Here is a 6,479-nt window from a genome sequence, read left to right on the forward strand (position 1 = left end):
CCATCTCTTTGCTTGTCCTCAAGCAAAGCAACACACATACAAAAGACAATCATACAAATGGCAAATAAACAACTCAGAGCTAATGTTTAATGCACATACAAATCCCAAGCTATCCATATTTGTAACAAAGTAATGACTAAAGTGTACCAATAAAACAAATTCAAAGGTACGGGAAATAGAAAACGTAGCTCAAGTCTCAAGTCACCATACTATAGACAAATGCCAAATACCTTTCGATCTTGCAAGACAAATTAGTTGGATTCTCGCGGATGTCACTCATGCACTCATAAGTATATAGGGTGAGTTATATGTGAAGATGGAAAGAAGTAGAAACACTCACTCAACTTATGAAACATGCATGCAATCCAATGTGATAGAGATTTTCCCAACTAATATGCAATCACATATGTAGACAAAAGTACATGTATCAAGGACAATAAGGGTGGCAAATGGGTTAAAGGGATAGAAATGGTTTGTGCCTAAGCACGTTATGGATATGTGGAGCTAAGACGGTAGTCGCAGCGCTAACCAAAACAAAAACCAAATCTTTGATAATCAATGAACCCAACTTAGAGAAATGATCTCAACTTTACAACATATGAGAGCTAATAAATTACTCTCCAACTATGCATTAGACTCTAACAACCATCTTTTTTATCCTTGACAAAACCAAATGAAGCAATCTCTTTTCTTTTTTTTTCTCTTTTTCTATTTTTCGATTTTTTCTTTCTTTTTTTTTTTTTTTTTTTTTTTTTTTTCATTTCATATTTTTCTTTTCCAACACAAGGATACAACACAATCGCTAAAAGTATTTTGCTATACCCAAAGGACAACAATAAGTCCCAACCCAACCATAATAGCAAAATAATTATGATAAACAAGCAACTGCGACTGTCCCGAAAAGGTAGGCAAATTCTGGATTGTAGCTCATAAGATGTAATTAATATTGGCTACAAGGGTTCAAACGGGCTAACAAAAGGATAATTGTAAGGCTTATTTGAACGGTAAGAACCGCCTATCCACATGTACTTAGTCAAATGAAAGCAATAAAAGTATCAAGAAATCAATGTCACACTTATGCAGTTTGATATTACATATTCCACAAGGAGAAACCACACTCAAGCCTAATTGACAAATGAGACCAGTTTATTGATGTTCCTGGCCTAGGAAGCTCTATAGACCTCAGAATTTAAGTAGTTTACCAACGTAATTGTGTCAAATCTAATCAATATAAGGCATGTCAATACGGTCAAGACTTGAATTATGAGCTTTGTTTTCATAGCTAACGAGTCAAAACAATGTACATGAACAACTAAACGGGATTCAAATGCAAAAACAATGCAATTTTAACATCATTGTTATTTAATTCACCAAGACTCGACCTAAAACAAAGAAAAAACATGTTTTTGTATTTTATAAAATTTTTAATTTTTATGGATTTTTATATAAATGCACACAACATAAATAAAAAGCACACAACATAAATAAAGACTCCTCCCCCAAACCTAAATGTCACAGTGTCCTCATTGTGACGCCTACAGCATAGCAATCACACAAAAATCCAACAACCTAAAGGACACAACTAACAAAAAGAATGGGAAATAACTAGATAATACAATAAAAGAAGGTACAAGGGAAGAGAATACCGGGTAAGAGCAAATAAATTCCCCCAAACCAGCTGCAAAACAGGGGAAAATAATCATCCGCGCAATTCCTATCATCGTCTGGCTATGAATAAACCCAAAACGTGGTGACTCGATCGAGCCCCATGCCACTCGATCGAGGCACCTGTTGCCGTCCTCTTCCTTTCTTTATATATCAATTACCCGCAATTGGGAACAATCAAAACAGCTCAAAGCTCTTAAGAGTCGATCATAAATCTGCGCATGTGCTACACAAAAGCATAAGTAGCACCAAGATATAACAGGAGCATATAAAATCAATGTTAAAGACCGTCTCAGCATATCAAATATTTGATGACAATTATAGCAAAACCGCATCAAATTGTTAGTCCAACCAAAAGAGTATGGAGTATGAAAGCACAAAGTAGAGGTCATACGAGGTAATTTATCACTCACTACACCAGTAATCCTCATGAAATTATCGTCAACAATTACCTCTTGGTCAGAAGGTCTACCACTCCTAATATCAGAATCGGTGGCAAAAGAATATACTACCTCTACCAGGCTAGGAGTATTCATTGACTCATATGCCTTCTCATTCCCTTTGTTGATAGGCTCTATCCCATATATTTCAGCCTCTAAAGCATCCAGCTCAGCTTTCCAAATGGGAGATTCACCTGCACATGTCTCAAAAAATATCAAAGCATCTGAAGGGTCCTTAGTAGGGGGCCCTTGTGCAGAGTATTCATCAAAATCATCTTCAACATCAGAAACATCAAAATATGCATTCTGCCCAGGTGTAATAAAATGAACCTCACTAGACTCAAAATTAGAATCAAATTCAACAACTGAAGGGGAAGTATCCAAAGAAAGAGTCAACATATCGTCACATGAGTCCCATTTAACCTCAAGATCTTCGAATCGCGCATCCTCACTCTCTGGATCCCAAGACTCATCACAAAAGGGGTAATCTAAGAGGTCTGTCAAGTCTTCCTCATGTGACTCACTGTCTGTAAAATCGTCATAGAGAGGTTCTAGATTGTCATCAAAGAAGGGGTTATCAATTGAGCATATGGTCTCATCCTCTATGTTTCCCTCAATATCCTTTTCATTCTTTAAAACGGTTTATATGGTCTCACCCACACCCTCATCCATGTATGGCTGAAATGAAAAAGTGGGTTTTATACATTCAATAGCAAGCCATTCAAAGAAAGAAAGGACATCTTCAATATTCTTACCACCAAAATCTCCCATACCTATGGAGTCAATGTAGGCTTGGGTTTGTCTGTTCATACCTTTTATGATGGTAAGACACATAGTAAGCCGCGGAATTTTGGCTTCGTAATTATGGGAACGAATCCAATCATTCCATCTATGCATGTAATCATGGAAGTTCTCATCTTCACTCTGTAGAAACTCGATGGAAAACATTAGAACGGTCTCAAGGAACTGATGTTCCCTGAGACAAAAGACAAACTAAACAAAAACAAACAGAAAAATTGTTGCCTCCCCGGCAACGGCGCCAAATTTGATAAGGCTATTTTCAGTCGTTTGCCTTAATCAAAATAAATCCTAGCTTAGTACTAACAAAATAGCTAGCGGTAAGTCAGGGTCGAATCCACAGGGAGGCGGTGATTATCTAGTTTGTTTATATTTAATTCCGTCTTAAGGTAACCAATTTTGGGGGTTTGATTGTTTGTATGCTAATCAACTAATTGCAAGTAAATAAAAGATGAATAACAATAATATTAAAAGGTCTAGGGATCGGGTTCACTAGGTCGTCGTCAAAGGGTAGAATTTAATTCATTGACTGAGCAATGTATATTGTTGAAAGTCATATGATCGGTCGATTCAATATTTCTTTTAGATCTAATTTAACATGCGGTCGCTATCATTAAATTATCTCTATTCAATTATCATGGCCTATACTAGTCTTAACCCGGTCGGTGATAATCCTAGTTTATGCAAGACTAATTAATCAATTCTGATCAGTAATTAACTAATTAGAAGTAGTACGATAATCAAACAACAATTAAGAGCAATTTAACAATCAATTCATAATAATCTCTTTTCTAACAACCTAGATCCCCTTTCATCCTAGATAAGAGATTTAGCTACGCATAATAGAAAGAAGAACAACAATAACATTAATAAGAAACATGATTGTAAGCATAAAAGATGAACAATGAAATAAATGACTAATAATAAAGGAAAGATTAAGAACAATACCGTAAATAGCTAGATCCGGAAGTAAGAACAATAAATAAACTAAACTAAGTATTTTAGAGAGTTTTCTAAGGTAGCTATACTAAACCTATGTAAAATAAGGCATCAAATAACTTAGGGTACGAGTTTTGGTATTTATAGCAATACATAACCGACTTAAGGAAAGTTGCGGGAATTATAAAACTGAAAGGTTCCTCGATCGAGTCGAGAGTGACTCGATCGAGGCACCAAAGTTCAAGAACACCCAACTCTCGACATTGCGAAATTTAGTTGATTAGGTTGGTTCCTCGATCGAGTCGAGATTGACTCGATCGAGCAGTTCCTCGATCGAGCCAAGGGTGACTCGATCGAGGCACCAATTTCCTGCTTCGCGCACTGAACTTCAAACGGCCGCCATTTCTTCGTTACTTGTCAGAAACAAGCGATTTTCGCGGCGTTGGAAAGCTAAGAAGATAACCTTTCACCTCCAATTAGAATCACTTGAAAATATGTTGTATAATTCGAGATATGGCTCTTCAAAGTAGGAACTTGTAATAAGAAGCTCTATTCTTCGTGTTTTCTTCTTAACTTCTCTTCCTTCGTTCTTATGGATTCTCGTGTCATGCTTCGTGTATCCCTTCATGCCCACTCCGCGATGCCCATTTCATTCCTTTGCTCCTCAAATGCATCATTCCTGCATTAAACATCAAAAGGCGGAAGTATCGACAATCTAACATAAAAGGCATGTAAATGATATAAACTAGCACGAAAACCGTATCAAAAGTAATTAAGGGGAGGCATAAATATGTATATAATTATGACTCATCACCAACCACTTGGTGAAGAGGTGCCTAATTGACACAGGCGCTTACACAAATATTATGTACGGAGAATGCTTTCTTAGCCTCGGTCTGAAGGTTGAAGATTTGACCCCCTGCACCAGCCCGTTGTACAGCTTCTCTGGGGCCGGCATGGTACCCCTGGGGTCAATCAGGCTGCCGGTAATGTTCGGAGAGCGAGGTGCAGCCAAGAACGTTATGTCGGAGTTCGTGGTCATTGACGGTTCATCCGCCTATAACGTCCTCATAGGCCGAGACACCCTGAGCGCGGCTGACGCGGTGATGTCCATCCGGGCTCTGACATTGATGTATGTCTCGGACCGGGGGGAAGCGCATAAACTCATCTCGAAGAACGAGAACGATGAGCTCGTGAATATCCAAGTATCCGCCAGAGGGTGCAACCTGCAATCCTTCAAAACGGCGAAGAAATCAGAAAAGGGGAAGAGCCCATCCTTACGGCAGGATGGCGAACCCAAGGATACCACCGTCGGCATGGTAGAGGGAGCGGAGACCGAGGAGGTAGAGATTGACCCAGGCCGCACCGTGACTATCGGTGTCGACCTGGAACCAAAGTTCAGAGCCGCTCTCCTAGATCTGCTGAGGGAAAACAAAGACGTCTTCGCCTACTCAGCGGCCGAGATGCCAGGCGTGAGCCGGGAGGTAATCATTCACAAGCTAAACGTACTCCCCACCGCTCGCCCTGTCAAGCAAAGGATGAGAAACTCCTCAGCCGAGAAAGATGACGCCATCAAAGCCGAGGTAGATAAATTACTAGAAGCGGGCTTTATTATGCCTTGTACTTATCCTGAGTGGTTAGCCAACGTCGTGATGGTAAAGAAGTCATCGGGGGCATGGAGAATGTGCGTAGATTTTACCAACCTTAATAAAGCATGCCCCAAGGATTGTTACCCTTTGCCTCGGATAGATAGCTTAATCGACGCCACGGCAGGCTACACCATGCTGAGCCTGCTAGACGCCTTCTCGGGATATCACCAGGTATTCATGGATGAGGAGGACATGCCTAAATGCGCATTCATCACCGCGAACGGCACATACATGTACAAAATGATGCCGTTTGGTTTGAAAAACGCCGGTGCAACGTACACCAGACTGGTGGACAAAGTATTCCAAAGTCAAAAAGGGCGAAACATCGAGGCTTACGTCGACGACGCTATTGTGAAAAGCAAGTCTGACAGCGAGCACTTGGCCGACTTACGGGAAACATTTTGTTCACTAAGGAAATACAAGATGAAGCTCAACCCAATGAAGTGCAACTTCGGTGTCCGGGCAGGTAAATTCCTCGGTGTACTCGTCAGTGCCAGAGGCATTGATGCCAATCCAGATAAAGTCCAAGCAATCTTAAATCTGCCGGAACCAAGGAACCGAAAAGAGGTTATGATACTGACCGGGAGAATGGCGGCTCTCGCCCGTTTCATCTCTCGATCAGCCTACAAGAGCACCCCATTCTTCAAAGTGTTAAAAGGGAATAAAGACTTCAGCTGGGGGGAGGAACAGAGCACAGCTTTCAAACAACTAAAAGCTCATCTTCAGACTCTCCCGACTCTGTCCAGGCCGATGCTAGGGGAGACGCTATACCTATACATAGCAGTTACCTCGGCCACGGTCAGCGCCGTGATCATCAGGGAAGAAGACAAGCAGCAACACCCAATCTACTTTGTCAGCCACACATTGTTGCCCGCCGAAAGAAACTACCCGCTTGTTGAAAAAGCAGCCTTTGCTGTCGTCATCGCCGCAAGGAAGTTAAAACCCTACTTCGATGCCCATCCCGTGACGGTCCTAACCGACCAGCCAT

The sequence above is a fragment of the Silene latifolia genome, chromosome 5 (genome assembly GCF_048544455.1).
Source record: "Silene latifolia isolate original U9 population chromosome 5, ASM4854445v1, whole genome shotgun sequence".
Lineage (NCBI taxonomy): Eukaryota > Viridiplantae > Streptophyta > Magnoliopsida > Caryophyllales > Caryophyllaceae > Silene > Silene latifolia.